At 39.5% G+C, this 21335-nt stretch overlaps 1 protein-coding gene and 1 long non-coding RNA gene across 2 annotated transcripts in view; both read right to left on the bottom strand.

Moving 5' to 3' along the window:
• LOC117894416 (echinoderm microtubule-associated protein-like CG42247) overlaps positions 1 to 21335 on the bottom strand; it is a 55104-nt gene that overhangs the window by 21053 nt on the left and 12716 nt on the right. The window lies entirely within an intron of this gene.
• Positions 4273 to 6855, bottom strand: LOC117894417. The gene is made up of 3 exons (XR_004648875.1): positions 6845 to 6855; positions 6028 to 6029; positions 4273 to 4381 (listed from the first exon to the last, which is right to left on the bottom strand). It is a non-coding gene; the product is annotated as an uncharacterized LOC117894417 (long non-coding RNA).

Consider the following 21335-nt stretch of genomic DNA (forward strand, 5'->3'; position numbering starts at 1 on the left):
CTTTATACATATGTACATATGTATGTACATATGTATGTGCGTAAAAACATTTGAGAAGTGTGCTCTCGGCGAATAAAACAATAACCAGAAGAGCCCGTTCAGCGTGGACAATGAACCGAAAATGAAAACTCGCCGAAAATTGATAGATACATGGCCAGATGATACTTGGATCCATGGCGTACAAAAGTGCAATTTTCTGTCATTGTGCGAGGGGACAGACACTGATTATTTGAACAGTGGCACAAAAGTGACTAACAACTGCGCACATTACTGGAAAGTGAACCATCGGTTGTTCTCTATATTTGACTAGTGGCGAATAATTTGGATTCTCTGTGAATTTTCAGGCTACGGTACAGTGGGAATATTCAAAAAGGGAACGGAACGTTGAATAAAATACCAAAATACAAGTTATGTGATATTAAAGGGACCCTTCGAGATCACTCAATTGGCTAAGCTTATTGTTCCTGAAAGGTTTGGACTGTTATCTTTCTTTTATATTTTATCTGAAGTAGATTCAGAGGACTTTGATTCAGCTTACATTATGGACATATATTACTATGGCCGTGTACGTGTATACACTCCATAGTGCACCAAAAAAAAGTGCAACAAATATGCAACCTGCATCCATTTGACCAGCAAGTTTATGGCAATTTGAAATATTTTCATAAAAGCCACACAATTGGTCAGAATAATTCACATTTTCGGCAATGCGTTGATTTCGTTCAGAAACTCTTCCCCATCCCCCCAGTTCTCTGATGCTGATGCTGATGCTGCCTCTGCTGGGGGCCATATTTTCAATTTCTATTGTTGATGTCATGTCTGTGTCCCTCATCTCTTCTGAGGAGGCGGCGCAGTCGAGCCTCAACTTGTTAATAAAAGTTTACCGATTTGTTGGCGTCCCAAGAATGATTACTGCCACACTGCACACAATTTAAAGTTTTTCAGCTTTATACATAAATCAACCAGCGAGTCACAATGGAATGGAACCCAACCGAACTGAAAAGAGCGAAACAATTCGTACGAATATTCTCCGCGAAAGTTACCCGCTTCGATGTCGATGCGTGCAAAGTTGTTTAGTGAGGAACTTCAACTGGACACGGAGCACGTTGGCCAAACGCAAAGAAGTACAAAGTGTGCCACAGAAAAAGGCAGAGATATGAGGGGAGGTGAAGTATAATGGAGTCCTGGTAAAATTAATAAAAGTAGTAATAATACTCGCGATTTCCTCTCAGCGGTATGCCCTGACCCAGTCCAACGCACGTTTTCCTTTGGCTTTGTTGCCCTCTCATTTTCATATTTTTTGTACACTTTTTTTCGCCCGGTTCTCTCCGTTTCTGTTTGGAAATTCTTTAGCTCAAGCTTGACGCTTGCCGATCCAAAGTTTTTTATTTAAATAGTTTAGCCTGGAGTATTACTGCTGGACTGGCATCTTTCAGCTTTTGCTCCTGCTTTACGGGTAAATGGGGATGAATGCTATGGGTATGGGGATGAGTATTGGCACACACACACATACATACATGTGTACATACACTCATACATACAAACATACATTCATAGACTTTCTCAGCCATTCATCTTTTTCCGAATCGCCGACTACTTTTTTGGATTGGAATTATTATTAGTAAGCATTATGGACAAGGTTAGGCTGATGTTCATTCCTCTCTCCCTCGGTATCCCGCTGACCTTCCTTCAGCGGCGCCCTCTGCTGTTTATGCCACTTTCGTGCGGAAGTGGCCTGGATGGGTTGACTTATCGTCGCCATTTTCAGCAAAGAGTCTTCGTGCATAAATAATTTGTTGGGCATTTAATATTTTCTCTAGGTGTAAATGTTTCAAGCTCACAAGTGAGACCGCCTGGAGGAAAAGAGGTCGAGGTTTATAGCTTAATTATTTCAATGCATGAATCGGGCCTAGGCCGAGTCCTACTATTTATACCTACATATGTACATATGTACATATGTATGTATACATAAATCTCAGATCCCATTCCCTCTGACTCCGTTGCCTTTACTTCTTTGTTGTTCGGGGCTCTCAGTGTTTGGCTACCCCTTTTGTAAGGTCTGGGGTTCTTTTTTATTTCTCTTTTTCCACACGCTCATAACACATAATTTTTTATGATTTATAAATTGTTGTGTGTTGGAAGAGGGGTCAGGCCGCTCTGAGTATAATTTTAATTATTTCCTACATGTGCGTGGTTTATAAATGGCCACGTCAGCTCAGCTCGGTTTTTTACACCACCCTCTTCCCATTTAATGGAGGTCACCTTCAGTTGGAAACACAAACAAAAAATATTAAAAAAACGTATGTACATATGTACATACATATGTATGTATGTATGTACATTCATATTTATGTAGGCATGTCCATATGTACATATACTTAGTGGATTCACTTGTACAATGTACACACATATGTACATATGTATGTTACCTTATGTTTTTTCCAATTTTATATTTTACCATTTTTCTACATCTGTCTTGTAAATAAACATCACTTGTCACACCAACACGCCCTTTTAGCTGGCCACCCTTCCCCAGAGCCACACACTGCATGCGACAGAAAGTGCAAGCAAAAAATAATGACAACAATAAGCAAACATAAGCAAAGCTGCTGGAAGGTGTGGGCGAAAGCCTCTGCAAATGAATTTCTTGATACTGCTTATAATAATGATCTGAGCCAACTTAATTCGGGGATATTCTCTACTGAATTGCGTTTTTAGTTCAGTATTTTCTTCAAAGTTGTGGATCCAGCTGGCTCTTCTCTAATAGTATCCGAGAACTAGCCAACAAAGAAGACGGACATACGGACAAACGGTCGGAGAGACAGACATGGCTATTGATGTTGATCAAGAATTTATACATACACTTTATGGGGTCGGAAACGTTTTCTTCTGTGCGGTACATCCACTTTCGAGCACAAATACAATATACCCTATTTAGTCTTCGATTACCGGGTATAAAAATGCACGAAGATTTATTGCATTTCACAAGTTTGCGTAATGATTAGGGCACGTGCCATGGTCGAAGGTCTAGCTACCACTTTCGATTTAATCTCGCTACTTTAAAGTCTAGACTTTAAGGAGCCCCTCTAGGAGGAACCAACAGCCTTCCTGGGCTCGACTCTGTGTTTGAGTGACATTACTGACTTTTCATTAGCTCGTCATTCTGTATCCTTGTACATGTTTAGTGATCCTTGGCGGAGTAAGTCACGCAGTGCCAATAAATTAATATAAATGTCACTGGGCAGACTGCAGCCCAAAAATGTGTCCATCATTCGACAGGGAAGCACTTTTTTAAGAAGGTGGGTGTGGCTGTCAAGAATACTCGTACAAAGCCAAAACTTATACGAATCTAATTACATACATGTCTGCCTTCGTTTCGACTTTTGCGCCATCTTGTGTATTGGCACCACACTACACAAACAAAAAACCGCGACACAAAATGTTTCTTTTTTCGTACCGACCCGCTGACAAATTGTTGATTAATGTTTTTGTTTTTGAATTTAAATTGCTATTAAATGTTTGAATGATTAATATATCATATCTACCCAGCCACATGCATTTCACATAAGTCTTAAGCGTACCCAGTGACATTTTCTTCTCCATATATCAGAGTTTCAGAGATAAACGAGGAGGAACGTTATAAAACGCTGGATCCCGGACCTCTGTCAGTCAATTCATATGTAACCTTCGTGTGATACATAGGGTACAACAGGTACAACATAGGCACTATTTAATAAATTCATGAAATCTGCTTCGATTGTTATGAGAAATGTCTTAATTTGATGTTAGTATTACTAGAATATAAACAAAAAATATTTAACATCAAATCTGCAGGCATATTGTTGATTAGAAAATTTTGAAATATTAAATAAGTCAAAACAACGAAAAGTGCATAAATGAGTACATGCGACTTTTTTTTAGTTTTTTATTTTTCGCTATTTAAAATTTCGCTTTTGTTTATATATCATTACGCTTTCAAAAAGTTTAAAAGATACAAGACTGAAAGTCACTTCAATAAGTATGTACAGATCTTTAAGATCAGAAGTAACAAGGCTAATTAACCCTGCTAAGACCACCTTCTACACGTCAAAGTATGGCAGCAAGCTAAAATAGCTCCTATCCGAAAAGCAAACTTCTGACTAGAGACCAATATCAATACTCCTACCCCATATACCTGCGCTGTCAAAAGAGTTCGAAGCCTTTGTGGCAGAAGAAGTAAATTCATTTCAGTCACGGACACAATCAGTCCGGATTCAAAAGAGACATAAGTAGAACTACTGCCATTAAAAAAATGGAATAAGATATCCGAGAAAGAATGGATAACGGAAATTTAACCTTCCTAACTCTTCTTGACTACACCAAAGCATTTGACTCAGTTTTCCTATATATATATATATATATTCGTGATTCCTATAACTTCTCTGAATCTGCTATACGGTTGCAATCATCCTATCTCGTGAATACGAGTCAGCCTGTTGTTGCTGAAGGAAAAATGTCCTCCTTTGCCTATGCTAAGTGTGGTGTCCCACAGGGATCAGTACTTGGTCCGTTATTGTTTTCGATTTATGTGAATGATCTGCCAATAGTGTTGCCATTAGTATAGTACACCGATTATGTGCAATTATACTACTACAAAATCGAGATTTGTTTTCTTAAGGAACCAAACCCACTTTTCTAAAATATATCGGGCATTACAATTTTTTTAAGAGTTATGGTTTTTTTTCTATGCCAGAACTTTGGTTTAAAGAATTTTTAAAGTCTGGTATTTTTTTAAGGTTTCTTCAGAGTTAGGGGTTTGTTTTTTTTTTTTACATAACTTAAGTATCTTACATCTGGTTGTAACGAACTTTATTTATCTGAACAGCTGATTGATGCACCTAAAAAGTGGACCCAAACACTTTCTTTTTGGAAAATATTAAGCTTTCATATGGAAAAATTATGCTTTTTTTTTTTTTACGAAATTTCGACTTTAAAAACTCAGGAAAAGTCGAAACAAAAATAGATCCTGTGTTCTTTATTATACCTGGTACTCGAAAAGTACTCGAGTAGTATTCTAAAAGAAAAAACAATTGTGGGGACGTGTGAGGCGCTTCTTACGCATCACAACTTTTACACCCGCGGTGTACATCCCCGCTTACATGAATTTACAAAAGTCATACATTGTGTTTCCGCAACACAAGACAGCGTTTAAAGTTCATTTTCGGCACTGAAACTTGTGCTATCGGACCTGCGCCGGAAAATTGTCCGTAAATTCGATAAAAAAACTTATATTTTTAAAACTGAGCAAATATTGAATACATGGAAAATTGCATTATAATTCCCATTTATTTCTTTTATGGTGGGTGTTTTCTGATTTTTGGTATATGGGGTTGTTTTTTTTGCAAAGTAATGCAGCACATGGTACTGCATCAAATTATGAAAGCTCAAAAGAGTAAATAGAAATTTATTAAAATCCTTAATATTCGTCCTTGAAGGACACACGATGTATCACATGAAAGGTATTCGCTCAAGGATCAGGAATATGCATACATTCATGATAACACACCACTCAGCTCAAAGGATAATCAATTCAACTTTTATTTTTAGCTTTTAAAACAAGAGTTACGGAATAACTCTTATTTCCAACTTATAAAATAAAAATCAAAAATAACTATTATTTTGTATTTTTATTACAAGAATAATAATAAACTCTTATCTATTATTTAAAAAAAAATAAAATATAATATTTCTTACTTCTATTTTCTATTGAAAGACTTAAAAATAAGATTTAAAAATAATTTATAATATACAAATCGTAAATATACATTTTTGGCTGATATTGATATCTATGACTGAAATATAATTTTCAGTATATTTTATGTTGCTGTAAAATATTTCCTTCACCTTTATTTATTTGACTTTCCTTTATCTACTTGAATTTAACCTTCATAACTTCTTCATAACTGGCTAAAAGAGCGTGTTGGCTTGAGAAGTGAAGAATGACATATGAAAAAAACTGAAAATGAAAGATTTTAAATTTGAAAAAACCACTAAGGTACAGATATACTACTGAGTATTGGGTATAAAAGTTGTGACGCGTACACAACACACACAACGTTCCTCCTCGTTTGTTCTTGTTCTGTATTTATGTATCTAACCTAGCGGGTGTTCCAGAAGCTGCTAACTGCGTTTTCGTGCTGAGAAGTGGGAGACGTTAATGAGGACTGCTGAATCGCATCGGAATGTTGGCCTTACCGAATCATCATGCCAAAAGCACCGGCCAGGGCTAACGTGTTCTTGAGAGAAAAAGAGACGTATACGTGGTCGTAGAGCGGGCCACACACACCCAGACACATGCATATCATATACATATGTCTTTAGCATAGCCAGTGACATTTTCTGCTCCATTATTTTCATCATGTCTGACAGACGACATTTCAACATGCAACTAGAAGCGGGACACAGCTCACAGATCGCCCCCACCACCACCACCCATATCCATCACCCTGCCACACCAACACGTATTGTAACTGTAACTCGAACTGCTTTCGTAATGCATCTGCAAAGTGCTGCCGACTTGGCTCGTCGGTCTCCTTTCCCTGAAGCCCTCAGCCGGCTCGTGGGGTCTGCGCTAGACACCAATATATTATGCCATTGTCGTGGTGTGCGTGGGCCTCTCCTCATGTGTGTTTGTGTGCATGGGTGAGTGTCTGTTAGCAGTTCCCTGTTGCACAGGCAAACACATGTACAAATGCTATCTGTGGCATGGATGGCCCACGCACAGTCCTCGTAGGTATACACTTGCGAGTATTTCCCTGCCAGTAACTTCCAACTTCCTTGGACAGAGCAGCTCCTCATTCTTTACTCGCACCCGCACTCTATCTTTCTCTCCCTCTGTGTCAGCGTTTTGCATTGCAAATATATATACCCTACTTATGTTGAGTTTTATGTGTATGCCCATGAAGTTTGCCTACGTTTTCCGATTTCGGAATGGAGAAGTGGTTCAGTCTAGTTTGGCTACAGTGAAATGGGAGTAGGACGAATCGAAAAGTTATGTTTTTGGAAGTTACAAATCAAACGATTGACCCTTTTTGAAGTGGCCAGTGGGAATCGCAAGCTGTGCGTTTTTGGTGTGGACCTCATATTTCCGTGTAGAACTCATAAAAATAGAAAGCTAACAAGCAGCTCACCGACCAGAAAATATTTCTTTGCTCTGGTTCAATTGTTGGACTTATAGAATGGACTAATTCTAACAAAATCTAATCAAATATGATTTCTCCAATTTCAGGAACATTTTGCAGCTAAATTAAGTAAGCACCATCCCTGTTTCTGGTCAACCATAATTTCCAAGATTCTACACAGTCCATTTGAAGGCTATCTGTATTACGTGTCCAAAAACTGTTTGTCCTTGTGCACTTTTCCAGGCTTCTGGTTTCTGTTCTTTGTGGTTTCTTCATTCCATTTTTCCACCGCTGCCTGCAATTAATTTGGTGCATTTGCATGCCATCGAAAATAATTTTCGAAACTGGTATATTATAAATGCCATATGCCATAAATATGTGTATATTTTGCATGCAAATTTGACACTTTTAGCCTCATTATTTGACGCCATAATAATAATGTTGATGGTTGGGGTTGCAGAATACCAACATATTTCACAAGCCAGAACCAGCACATGGATATTTATATGCTGTGTGACTGTGTGTGAGAGTTAATAAGGAAATATCCTTTTACACATGCGACCCTAATAATTTCTCAGTTTCCGAGTTCTCAGAGTCTGAAGGAGCAGAGGCGGAAGGGCGCGCCTGCATTACTAATAATAATGCCATTGTATGCATGCGTATACATATTTCTTGTATTAGCGTGTGTGTCTTGGTAGGGGTATTTTGTGCTGTGTTGTGATTTATTGCATTCGTGTGCCAGATTTTACAAATGTAATGTGCCACACTATAGTCCCTAGAAGCCTCTCGCTCTCCCCCTCTCTCTCTCTGTCTCGCTCTCCTCATGCATATGCAAAGTTTCGAATATTTTGCCTTGCGCCCCCAAGAATGTGTCACTGTGTAAGTGTGTGTATCTGTGCGGGCTTCCACCAGTCCTGTTCTCGCATAAATATTCCGCACAGAGTCATATTTCTTTCTTTCGTTTTGTATGCGCTCTACTCTCAAAGTGCCGTGGACATACGTGTCGGAATTATTTTACTTCCGTTTTCCGGTTTTCCTACCCTCCCTCAGACAGATTCGAGTTCAGGGAGAGCTAATGTTTCATTCTCTGGTCCTGGCTTTTGAGCATAAGATGAATATGAAATTTGTATAAGCTGGAAAAACTTGTAAATGTAAATTTTTTAGCCAAACCATCCAAATGGCTTATTCTTGCACAGGATCTGGCTTCATCTGGCCACAGACTCCTGTTGCTCACCTGATTCCTGATGTAAGAGAAACTTGTCAATTCGCTGAGCAGAAAAATCAAGATATCTTGAATTCATTTATTCAATTTTGGATACTTCTTGAAATTAAAATCATGTCAGTCAATTCAAATGGCACATTCACTCACAGCTAAAAGCTGGACCGGCATTTTCCGGTCAAAGATTACTTAAGCCCACTCACACTCACACATAAAACAATCAAAAATATAAAAGGAAACTATCTGCAGCAGTGCGCATAACTATGCATAATTGTTGTAAAATGTCGGAGCCCGAAAATCTGATAAATTATAACTGAAAAGTTTTTTGAGTACGCCAGCAAAATTTTAAGCAATTCCCAAGCAGGCAACAAAAGCAAACGCATGGCACCGTTCCACCAACCCACTGCCGAGCCCTCAACTGAATCCCAGGCACATATTCAATTTATGACTTCAGATGAAAATTCCCCCAGCATTTAAATCACTTATGCACTTAATCAGTGCACTTAAAATTCAAGAGAAGTACCACAGCAGAGGCATTCCGACAGTGGAAATTCGTATTCATCTTCGCATACACTGTCAAAAACCACTGAGTGCAGAGATATTTGACCCCATTTTAGACCCATTTGCTAAACTCGTTAAAATGTACTATTAAAATTTAGTTAAAGATGTTGTTAGCTGCCAACAATGTGCCCGACCCGATTTTTGAGAAATGAGTAAATACAATGAAAGTAATTGATCTCTAACAGCGATGGAGACGGCATCTAAAACATCTAAACCAAATCGATCTAGTCTGTCGATCAAAATTCTACTCACAGAAGCTAAATGCATTTATTTGTATAGTCATTGCAAAAATGTATGCATTCAATTTTGATAAATGGATCGTAAAAAAGGATTGCTTTTGGCTTTTGTATAATAATAAGATTATGGCCTGAAAACCTAACCAAAAACCTAACCAAAAACCAAATTAATAACCAATCATTACATTAACTTAATGCTTCGTGTTCATGAATACATTGTCAAATTTTAGTCGACAGCCATATTTCTCGGTTATGAGCCGAGAGTATTTACGATGTCGCGATAGGCGTTGAAAAGCATTGAAATGTGTATATCAAGTATACATTTATGTATATTCACATGTGAAGTCTGCAGAAAGGCATTAACGGCTGATTCCTTGGCCCAGAAATCCCGTAAGGTCGCTTTTTCTGGCAGCTCCCGCGTGGGATAAGCCGTCCTCTCCGTTGTGCTCGATTCGGCGTACATCGAACTTGATTGCTAATACGAATCCAAGTACGATAACTACACTCACACACGCAGCCACTCTGAGCCAGGTACTCCGACCACTTAGCCCAGATCGGCCTCTATCTTGGGTTTATTTTTGGCACAACACGCCTTGACTCTAATTGAGGGCGAAATAAATGAATTTAGACCACGTGACACTTTTCGGGTCAGTAAGGCGCCAATTCTTCGCCCATTAAGTCTTTACTATATTGTGGTCGTAATTTAAATAGCTCGCCAGTAGGCCGCATAAAAAAGTATTTATCACAGTCGATATAATTGTATTCACTTTCACAAGGCATATTTATATGAATTTACGGTCTCGTTCATGCCCATGTTTAAAAATCATATGCTATTAAAAATTAAATTTTGTTGGCTGCGGATATTCGGTCTTCCTTCAAAGGGAGCAGATAGGTGCAGAGAGGAGCGGAACACTATCCAGAGTGGAGCTCTCTGTAACCGCATTATCCGCTGCTAAACACCTTACTGCGCCTACAGTGCCGCTGAAAAGTTTGGTCAAGCCCGCCAAGCCGCAGTCAGCACACAATACGAGTATGACGCCAAATATTGCAGCGCATACATAAACTTAAATACAAAGAGAGTAGGGGACATTGGGAATGGCATAAACAGAGGAGAGTGTATGGTGAATTTTTACACACTGGGCATGTACATACAATGTATGGCATGGTCTAATGGCATTTTCAAATAGCTTAGCGCAAAAACTTCATACAAAAATCACTCACACACTCTAACACTCTCTAGACTCTAGAGCCATGTCAGGCCATCAACAACGGCTACAACAACAACGACAACAACCACAACAAAAATGGCGACGTTTCAATTGCATTTCCGTTTGTACCCGTTTTCATTTCAAAACTCATAAGTTTTAGACGACATCAACGGCACCGACAACGACGACGACGACGTCGTGACCAGCTCACTCTTCCAGTCTTTTTTATACCCGGTACTCGAAGAGTAAATAGGGTATATTGTGTTTGTGTGGAGTACAGTGGAGTAAAGTACTTAAATATATATATTCTTTATCAGAATCAATAAACTATTCGATATGGCGTGGATCTCAGAGACTTTAAGAGCTAGAGGCACTAAATTTAGCTTCCAGACTTCTGTATGCTCACACCCTTCCGCCTCCGCACAGGGATAAAATCTGCTGTATCCACAATTTTAGTGATGGAAGAAAGCTAAAAACGCCTTTTCGTAGGGAGTGACCATATCTATCAGATCACCGAATGGGATGGGATCAGATTGGATCAATATTAAAGCCAGAATGAATAAATTAAATTGCAGTGGCTAAACCCACCCCGACCAGCAGTTTTCTTTTATTTTTTGCACATTCTCTCATTCCTCACATTGCTGAGAGGAGGGGGGCGAGCTAAAAGAGCGTGTTGACATGTGAAGATGTAGATGTCATTTGTAGAAAAAATGTAAAATGTAAAACTACTACTACTGAGTACCGGGTATAAGAGTTGTAACGCGTAAGAAGCGTCTCACTCGTCCCTTCTCCTTTTACTTCTTCTAGTTCGACTTGGGGCACGGTACTGGGTACATTCAGCTGCTGCGGTTGACAGCGCGGGACAACTGTTTGCAAATTCTAGTAAGTTTTCAATACGTCACAATGGTAGATAAGCACTTTTTAGTGGTTTAATCTGCATGCGGAACCCATTTGATGTTTCTTTGGTGGGCAATGGGAAAGTTATCTAAATATTAACAATGAAGGATAAGAAAAAGACAATATGAATTTGCTGAGGAATGCAGAACATTTGATTTTGAGAATTAAATACAATTACACTACTCGACAAGATCGAACTGTTTTTTCCGCTTCCAACCAAACCTACTTTTTCTGAAAGACTGAGGGCTTTCAATTTTTTTTAAAGAGTTATGGTTTGTTTTTATATAGCAGAACTTTGTTTAAAAGAATTTTTGAAGCTTGTTATTTTTTTGTATCGGTTATTTTTAGATGTCGATTTGTTATTTCACATAACTTAAGTATTTTAAATTTGGTTGAAATTAACTTAGCCGTTCTATAAAGCTGATGAATGAACCAAAAAAAAAAAAGGTACATCAAGCCAGCCCCACATCTATCAGAATAAGTTATTTTGGTTCGAAGCGAAAAAAATGTGTCGATTAGTGTTATTGAACTAACATTATGTAGCCTGAGACCTGATCGTTCTTCTGTACCCAGAAAAAAATTGTACTCTTTCTGGGATTCGACTTTTCGATCTGCATTTTCATCACTGCTGAAACATGTGCTTTCATTTCAGCAACATTAAGGGACATTATTCAGACATACACAGAATACAGAAGGTGCACCCATATATTTAGAATTAAACATTTTTAGATTGTACATTTTTTCATTGTCACAAAGTCAAAAGTTTCCCAAAAAATGATCATACTATTTTTTATACCCGGTACTCGAAGAGTAAATAGGGTATATTGTATTTGTGCACAAAGTGAATGTATGTAACGCACAGAAGGAAGCGTTTCCGACCCAATAAAGTATATATATGTATATTCTTGATCAGCATCAATAGCCGAGTCGATTGAGCCATGTCTGTCTGTCCGTCCGTCCGTCCGTCTTGTTTGTCGGCTAGTTCTCAGAGACCATAAAAGCTAGAGCCACCAAATTTTGGATCCAGACTTCTATTTGCTCACACTGTTAAAAGTGTATTTAAGAAATGAGCCCCGCCCCCGCAAAAGGGCGAAAACCTCTCAAATCTACAATTTTAAAGAGAAAAGAAAACTAAAAACCATATCTATCAGATCACCAAATTGGGATCCGATTGGATCATTATTATAGCCACAATGAAGAAATTAATTTGCAGTGGCTAAACCCACCCTGTCCACATTCACATGTGGAGGGTGGCGAGCTAAAGGAGCGTGTTGGCGTGAGTAGTGTTGTTGATGTAGATGACAGATGAAGAAAAAATATAAAATTTGACAAAACACCGCTAAGGTGCAGATGTAGTACTGAGTGCCGGGTATAAAAGTTGTGACGCGTAAGAAGCGTCTCACACGTCCCTTCTCGTTTTTTATGCGGTTAACCACACAGTGGCTCCCCTGTATTGGCAGACCAGCTTTCTTCAAGTAAAAGTTGTTGTGCATGGGAAAAACAACGGAAGTTTGGCCACCTTTCCCCACCGACTTACACTTTACACTTGAGCCGCTTGACAACTTTTACCATTAGCGGAACAACGGACAGGCACAGACACAGACATAGACACAGACAAGACAAAGTCACCGACTTCCACACAATATGGCACACACCAGTCGAATTTGTAGTCAGCGCCATCAATTCAAGTTGAAGACATTCCCCAGTCCCTCGGAGGTGTGTATTTTATTACCCTCTGCGCTTTGGGGCGACAGGAGTGTCGGCCTGCTGCTTTGCAGCACTCTGGTACTGTACGGTGAATTTCGTTGTTTCGCATGGTTTAAACTGACTGACTCTTCCCTCACGTCATCCAGAGAATTATGAAAATGTGACGAGAGTAAGAGAAGCCATTGCATTCCTTACCCAACCATGCCCAAAAATACCCAACCCAACCACACCAAACCAAACAAAGCCCAGCCAAACTAAGGTAGCGGTTAAGTGGGGAGGTGCCAGGCTGTAAATAATTTATTTTCTGCCTCCTTCCTCTTGTGTAAACTATTTAGAAGCGCCCCTTGGCTGAGGAAATTTATTGTAATTTATTACAATTGTTGCCAGTTGGCTTGCTGCTTTTTTGGCAGCGCCCAGTTTTGCGTATCCAAGCCCAGGACAAATAAACAGAGTTAAAAAAAAAACCTTCAAATTCTAATTACTGTCATTTGGCTCTGGTTTAAGTTTTTCTACCAGGCTTGCCGCGGCTGGGGTTTTGGCAACTTCTGCTCTGCCCTCCGCCAGCTTAAATTGGCTTCCATGGAGCCAAAAACTTTTGAGTCCTCCCCGCTGTTTGTTTTCTTTTGATTAAGTTAATATTTTTATACCCGGTACTCGAAGAGTAAATAGGGTATATTGTATTTGTGCACATAACGGTTGTATGTAACGCACAGAAGGAAACGTTTCCGACCCCATAAAGTATATATATTCTTGATCAGCATCAATAGCCGAGTCTCTGTCTGTCTGTCTGTCTGTCCGTCTGTCCGTCTGTCCGTCCTGATGAGCGCCTAGTACTCAGAGACTATAAGAGCTAGAGCCACCAAATTTTGCATCCAGACTTCTGTATGCTCACACTGTTACAAGTGTATTTCAAAAATGAGCCACGCCCCCTTCCGCCTCCGCAAAAGGCGAAAACCTCCCAAATCTACAATTTTGAAGATAACAGAAAACTAAAAACGCCATTCCGTAGGGAATGACCATATCTATCAGATCACCAAATTGGGATACGATTGGATCATTATTATAGCCACAATGAAGAAATTAATTTGCAGTAGCCAAACCCACCCCGTCCCGCAGCATTCACACTCTGCTTCGCGCTGTTTATGGCCTGGCCCCTGACACGTCACTGCCTCTGCCGCTGCCTCTGCCGCTGCCTCTGCCGCTGCCTCTGCCGCTGACTCTGCCGCGACTCTGCAGTGTGTGTCTATAGGGGAGGGTGGCGAGCTAAAGGAGCGTGTTGGCGTGAGTAGTGTTGTTGATGTAGATGACAGATGAAGAAAAAATGTAAAATTTGACAAATAACCGCTAAGTTGCAGATGTAGTACTGAGTGCCGGGTATAAAAGTTGTGACGCGTAAGAAGCGTCTCACACGTCCCTTCTCGTTTAATGTTAGTTTGTGGCTGGAAGTAGTAAAATGCAACTAAAATTATTATTACTCATTTTAAACAAAACAAAAACTCGTTACCAGTTAATGGTCCCAGTGGGCAAAAGAAAGGAAGGAACACTGCAAAAGCAATTTTAGTGCGGGGAAATGAAGCATTTTTGTTGCTCGTTGATGATTTAAATTGGAAATTCTAATTTCAGCTTTCATTCACATTCCCATTCCGCGTTGGGCAGAAAAGCCAATAAGTTCCAACCCTTTTTATGTAGCCCAGTCAATAAAGTTTTATAGTTTTCAGATCGGGTACTCAAAGTGTACTCTGTAAAAGGATGAAGGAAGGTCAATCAGTCTAATCCTAAACAACCGATAAGTTGACCGAAATACAAACCGAAATTGTAAAACTTATGTGAAATGTACTTATTCTTGTAGTCGCGGATATTATAAAGCGTCATATCTACCATATGTAAAAAGTTATATTGAAGCGTCGTAGCATCCTCGTACTTGCCTTTACCGCCTGCAGCAGTTTAAAAATGTCCTTGGCTATTTGTTTAACCCAACTCCTGTTATTGCTACGATCTGTGTTGTTTCTGGAGATGCAATTAAATACGCTGATATATGTTCTTTTTACAATTCAATAAATTTGCGCAATGCTTTACTGTTGCCAGTCAAGCCAGCGTTGTCCCCATCCGCTCCACGACTTGCTTTTAATGCAATATTTGAGTACGTATGCCCGTTGGCCTGTGCTTGTATTGTGTATTCTTTTTCTACTCTTGCAAGGTATTACCGATTTCCTAACAGGTTTGAGGACACCATCTCTCCTACACCGTTTTTGTATGCGTTTGATCACAACAATAAACAAAATAAAATAAAATTAAATTGAAAATAAAAAGTTGGAACCTTAGCATTTGGATGCCACAGAAATTGTCTCTTTTGCAAACAGTTAGACATCGCTCTTTAAGGATATATAAGCTTCGGCGAGCTTGCTATTCAGCACTTCGACTCCGCCAAGCGGCGAAACGATTCAGAGTCTTGCAAACCAATGACAGTTTAATTAATTGCCGCACTGTAATGCGTTTTAAATTGTCATGTTTATACAAAAAAACGAGAAGGGACGTGTGAGACGCTTCTTACGCGTCACAACTTTTATACCTGGCACTCAGTACTACATCTGCAACTTAGCGGTTATTTGTCAAATTTTAAATTTTTTCTTCATCTGTCATCTACATCAACAACACTACTCACTCCAACACGCTCCTTTAGCTCGCCACCCTCCCCTAGAGCAACACACTGCAGAGACAGGGCAGAGACGCGGCAGAGGCAGAGGCAGAGACGTGTCAGAGGCAGATTCCGCTCACTGCGCGAAGCAGAGTGTGAATGAGAGAATGTGCAAAAAACAAATATAAGCTGCAAGGCTGCTGATCAAGAATATATGTATATACTTTATGGGGTCGGAAACGTTTCCTTCTGTGCGTTACATACAACCGTTATTCGCACAAATATGTATAAAAAATGCCGTACGGCTCTCCGGTCCTGCTCGGCTAGCGCTCTTTGCGGTTGGTGGGTGACAGGAAAAAAGAGCCGCCGGAATGTCCTTGCATTGCACTGTGGGGCATTTGACCACTTTTTGTGTCAATAATAAATAACTTCCTAACTTAAAAGTTTTGTTTGATTTAGATTTTTGTATATAAGTTCGTTGAAAAAATGGGCTTGGCAGCGCCTTTTCTTCAGTGTAAAATCGAATTTTTATTTTATCTTTAAATTGAATGAAACAAAAAATGATGGAAATATGGAAAGCAATGCCATATTGTATAAAACAAGAAGGGACTTGTGAGATGCTTCTTACGGGTCACAACTTTTATACCCGGTACTCAGTACTACATCTGTAACCTTAGCGGTTTTTTGTCAAATTTTACATTTTTTCTTCATCTGTCATCTACATCTACAACACTTCTCACGCCAACACACTCTTTTAGCTCGACACCCTACCCTAGAGCCACACACTGCAGAGTCACGGCAGAGGTACGGCAGAGGCAGAGGACGCACTCTGCAGAAGCAGAGTGTGAACGAGAGAATGTGCAAAAAACAAAAGAAAGCTGCGGGACGGGGTGAGTTTAGCCACGGTGATCTGATAGAAATGGTCATTCCCTACGGAATGGCTTTTTTAGTTTTCTTTTATCTTCAAAATTGTAAATTTGGGAAGTTTTTGCCCTTTTGTGGGGGCGGAAGGGGGCGTGGCTCATTTTTTAAATACACTTGTAACAGTGTGAGCACACAGAAGTATGGATGCAAAATTTGGTGGCTCTAGCTTTTATGGTCTCTGAGATCCAGGCGCTCAACAAGACGGACGGACTGACGGACAGACTGACGGACAGACAGACATGGCTCTATCGACTCGGCTATTGATGCTGATCAAGAATTTATATACTTTATGGGGTCGAAAACGTTTCCTTCTGTGCGTTACATACATTCACTTTGTGCACAAATACAATATACCCTATTTACTCTACGAGTACCGGGTATAAAAAGATGGTTTGGTTTCTTGAGGAAAAAAAGTTCGACTTTGTAGTGTAATTTTCGCTTTTTCATATCAAACAGCTGACTTTAAGAGCGTTTATCTTCAGAGTGGTGCGCACTGTTAAATTTGTGGGTATGTAACATTAAGGACTGGTGTTATTCTTCTGTATATCGGCTAAAAAAATACTTTTTTTTATCGACTTTTGAAAAATTTGTGTTCGGCCAGAAAAAGGGGTCAAATGCCCCATAGTGAATTGTTACAGGGTGGGTCACCTTGGAAGTAAAAAAAAAAATTTAATTATATCTTACTTTAATTCGAAACAACAATATTTCTGATACTTAATACATAAAAAACAGATGCTTACATGGAAATTTTCAGGGAGTTTAAACGGTATCATTGAAACAAACTAAGAAAAATTATAAAATGGAAAACCACCATAAAATTAACTTCCTCTAATCTCCATTTTACATCAATATATCTCGCTTTCTTTACTTTGATGCATAATTTTACAAACTTAGGATGAAATTGTCCCATTGTCGGAAACGCCTGTGTGGCTTACTGGTTTGTTAATATTGTTTTTTTTTTGTTTCATTGTTTTCAATAATTGTTTTATGGTTCGATGATGTTTTTCAAGTTTCAACACCTACGTACATATTTTCATAGGAATTTTCACAACAATACCCATTTTCCACACGGCACGCTAACGCCATTCCAAAGGCCGTTAAATGTCAACCAGCATGAATATCGAGTGAATATATATAGATTAATGACCTGCATACGAGATTGCATGGGCAGAAGTGTATCTGTGTGCGCTAAGCAATGGCATGCATCTGTTCTGATTTGATAAGACGCTTAAGTGCTTCGGCTGGACTAATTTATTAAAGTGCTTTATTAATGCCCCTAACGAAATACTTCCCTCAATTGAGAGGGGCGTCCGTTGCTTTGCTTTTGAGGCTTGCGAACGCCCTTAATTGTGTGCAGTACCAGAAGGAAAACAAGAGCAACCGGAGACAATGGTGGTCTGGGTCACATTTTCCGAGCCAATGCGCTTGCAACATGCGCAATATTAATAGGCGTATACGTAAGCAGAATCTCTTGACGCTCTGTTGTTCTTGTTGCTATTGTGGCTTTTGCCATAATTGCAAAACGCCTTGAGGATATGAACGTGCTAGCACCCATGTCGAAAGCAAGATGTACATTTCTATTCATTTTGTGTGTATAAAATAAATATTATATAAATGTAGAACATACATATATCATATCATATCTTTTATATAAATATAAAATAAATATAATATAAAACATAAATATATCATATCTTCGAACCAATTTAGGTCATAAGCTGATCTTGACTTTCACTTATCTGCAAGGCTCGACACAAAATTGTAATTGTTTTATGGACAGAAAGTCATTTAATTAAAGTAAGCAATTTAAAAAAAAACGAATCTATCGACGGCTGCAGACCGAGCCAATTATTTCTGGGGCTTTCATACGAACTGATTGGCAAACTTCACTGAAAAAAAAAACCAAACACAAGTGAAACGATAAATGGCGGCAATTAATCGGTAAAAATCCAATGACCAGTGCCTGTACTCCCATTGCTCCAGAAACAGGTCCTGCCGCTGCAGAAGTTACGTGTACCAACTCTCAATTCAATCAGAGCACTTAATGCAGCGGGAAGGGAGCCACAGCGACAGACAACTCAAAAATGTAAATTAAGCAAGGCTCTGCTCTGATGACGTAGTCAGATAATCATTAAAATCAGTCCACACAATGGAGCCAAAAGAGACGAATATGCGAGCATATGCCAGCTATGAGTCAGACACGAGAAGCGAAACTGTACACAAAAAATGGCCTGTCTCTGTTTATATTTGTGTCGAGCAATTAATAAATCATTGCAGCAGCAGCAGCATACCACAGGAAGTCACGAGAGTGGGATATGATGGACTATGTACAACATCTCTTTAATGGAAAGCATCTTGATGGCGGATCGACTAAGTAGAGAGCATCCTTCGAAAAACAACACTGTTCTACTCTCTACACCACTTAAAAGATAACCGAAACTCAAGAAGAAATTAAGGAAAGTTCTTTACTTGGGAAATAAATAATTATATGCGATAGATACCAGATAAAAATTGAACTGATGTGCAAAAATTCCGTTAAAGCACCATTGTATCAACAACATTGAGATCAGTACAAATATTTTCGTAGTTGTGAATCAGACATGTCATAAAAATTCATTTGTATGTTTATGTGTTGCGCATACGCATGGCCTGCACCTTTTGTTTAGGTAGCGCTTGAAGGACGATGAGATTGAAGGCAGAGGGGCGACTGAGATTTGTCTTGGCGTTGTAAATGAAAAGAATCACGAACACGCAAATGCGCCATTTATGTCGTCAGGTGCAGTGAACGTAGACAGCTGCCTTTGCCGTTCCTCAGCCCTTCCACCCGCCTACAGTGAACCAACCGTAGATTTCCTCCCCCAGTCGGTTCATACACATTTCACACCCCTGGCGCGTGCAACACGTAAATGGCAGCGAAATTTATCAAACGCTTTATAGCCCAAATGCGAGCGCTGATGTTTTGGCCTTGTTTTGGCGAGGTGTGGATACCAGGGACCGTGCCGTATGGGTCTGTTGGGTTTAATCTTGTTCACATGTCCCTGCAGCTTGTTTGGTCATAAGTTTGCTGCCTCCCTGGCTACTGGCTCAGCCACGAAGCGGGGAAATCATTGACGTTAAATCTGGTTTCTCTCTCTCTCTCTAAGTCCCCTGTCTGACCGACCGACCGCCATTTTATATGCAGTTAATTACAACGCGGCCGACCTTGCGTGCTTTCGTGCTTTTGGCTTCTTGGTCTTACTCTTCTTGGCATGCGGCTCACGTTTGTGCCAAAAATCTTAATTTCTTTACGAGCTGTGGCTCTGACCCAGCCCTGGAAAGAAAAGCTACGAGCTCTGCGTGTCCGGTTTGCTGACCAGCACTTTTCCGGGGCGCAGCGGTGGCCATCATTCATAATTGGCGTGCTGCACCTTTAAGGCGTATTTATGGCACAGTGGCATTGTCGGTCAGGTAGGGCCAATTCGGGAAAGTTGCAGCTAAATTACATAATATACATATGTATATCTCATTTTAAAGGTAAAGTGGTTAGTTGCTGCATTAGTATGGAATTTCATTTGAGGTCATCAAAGAAATTTACAAATTATATTTGAAAGAAATGAAAGAGTGAAAGAAGAAACCGAAGTATTGAAATATTGAATGCAACCAATTCCCGCTGCAACATTTCCCAGCGTACTTTAATTTGTACTAAATAGTTACAGCAATTGCATAAATTCCATTAGCCTATTTTAGTACAAGTTTATCTTAAAATCGATAATAGCAGTTGGAAAATTAAAGAGGAGTGACGTGTGAGAATCTTCTTACTCGTCACAATTTTTGTACCCGGTATTCAGGAAGTATTAGTAGTTTTTTCGTATTTTCCATTGTACATTTTAAATCACATCACTTCTCACACCAACTCGCCACTCTCCCTCAGTGACGCACTCTGCACGAGGCGAGCACAGCAAATAAAATTCTTTATTCTGGCTATAATAATAATCCAATCTCGTCCCAATTCTGTGATCTGATCGATATGGTTCTTCCCATATTTTGGGTTTCTTTTATCTTAAAAATTGTGGACACAGCCGATTTTCGCTCTTTGTATCGGCGAAAGGGGCGGTACCTAATTTTGAAATACACTTGAAATGCTCGGATATCTGGATGCAACATTTGGTGGCTCTAACTTTTATAGTCTCTGATATACAGGCGCTCATCAAGACGGAGGGACGGACAGACGGATAGACAGACAGACATAGCTGGACTCTTCTATGCGTGACATATGTATGTACACACATACACATCCGAGCACAAATACAATAGTCCCCTTTTTATACCCGGTACTCGAAGAGTAAATAGGGTATATTGTATTTGTGCGAATAACGGTTGTGTGTAACGCACAGAAGGAAACGTTTCCGACCCCATAAAGGATATAAATTCTTGATCACCATCAATAGCCGAGTCGATTGAGCCATGTCTGTCTGTCCGTCCGTCCGTCCGTCTTGTATTGTCCATATCTTGTATCTTGTACGTCAAGTTCTCAGAGACTATAAGAGCTAGAGCCACAAAATGTTGGCTCCAGACTGCTGTATGCTCACACTAAAACCAGTGTATTTCAAAAATTTAAAAATTTAAAAAAATTAAAATTTTGAAGATAAAAGAAACTAAGAACGTCATTCTGTTGGGAATTACCATTTCTATCAGATCACCAAATTGGGATCCAATTGGATCATTATTATAGCTACAACGAAGAAATTAATTGTCCAACTCCATCACATCCTCTATTTTACTACGCACTCCCATGTTCTGCGACCTTTG

The sequence above is a fragment of the Drosophila subobscura genome, chromosome J (genome assembly GCF_008121235.1).
Source record: "Drosophila subobscura isolate 14011-0131.10 chromosome J, UCBerk_Dsub_1.0, whole genome shotgun sequence".
Taxonomy (NCBI): Eukaryota; Metazoa; Arthropoda; class Insecta; order Diptera; family Drosophilidae; genus Drosophila; species Drosophila subobscura.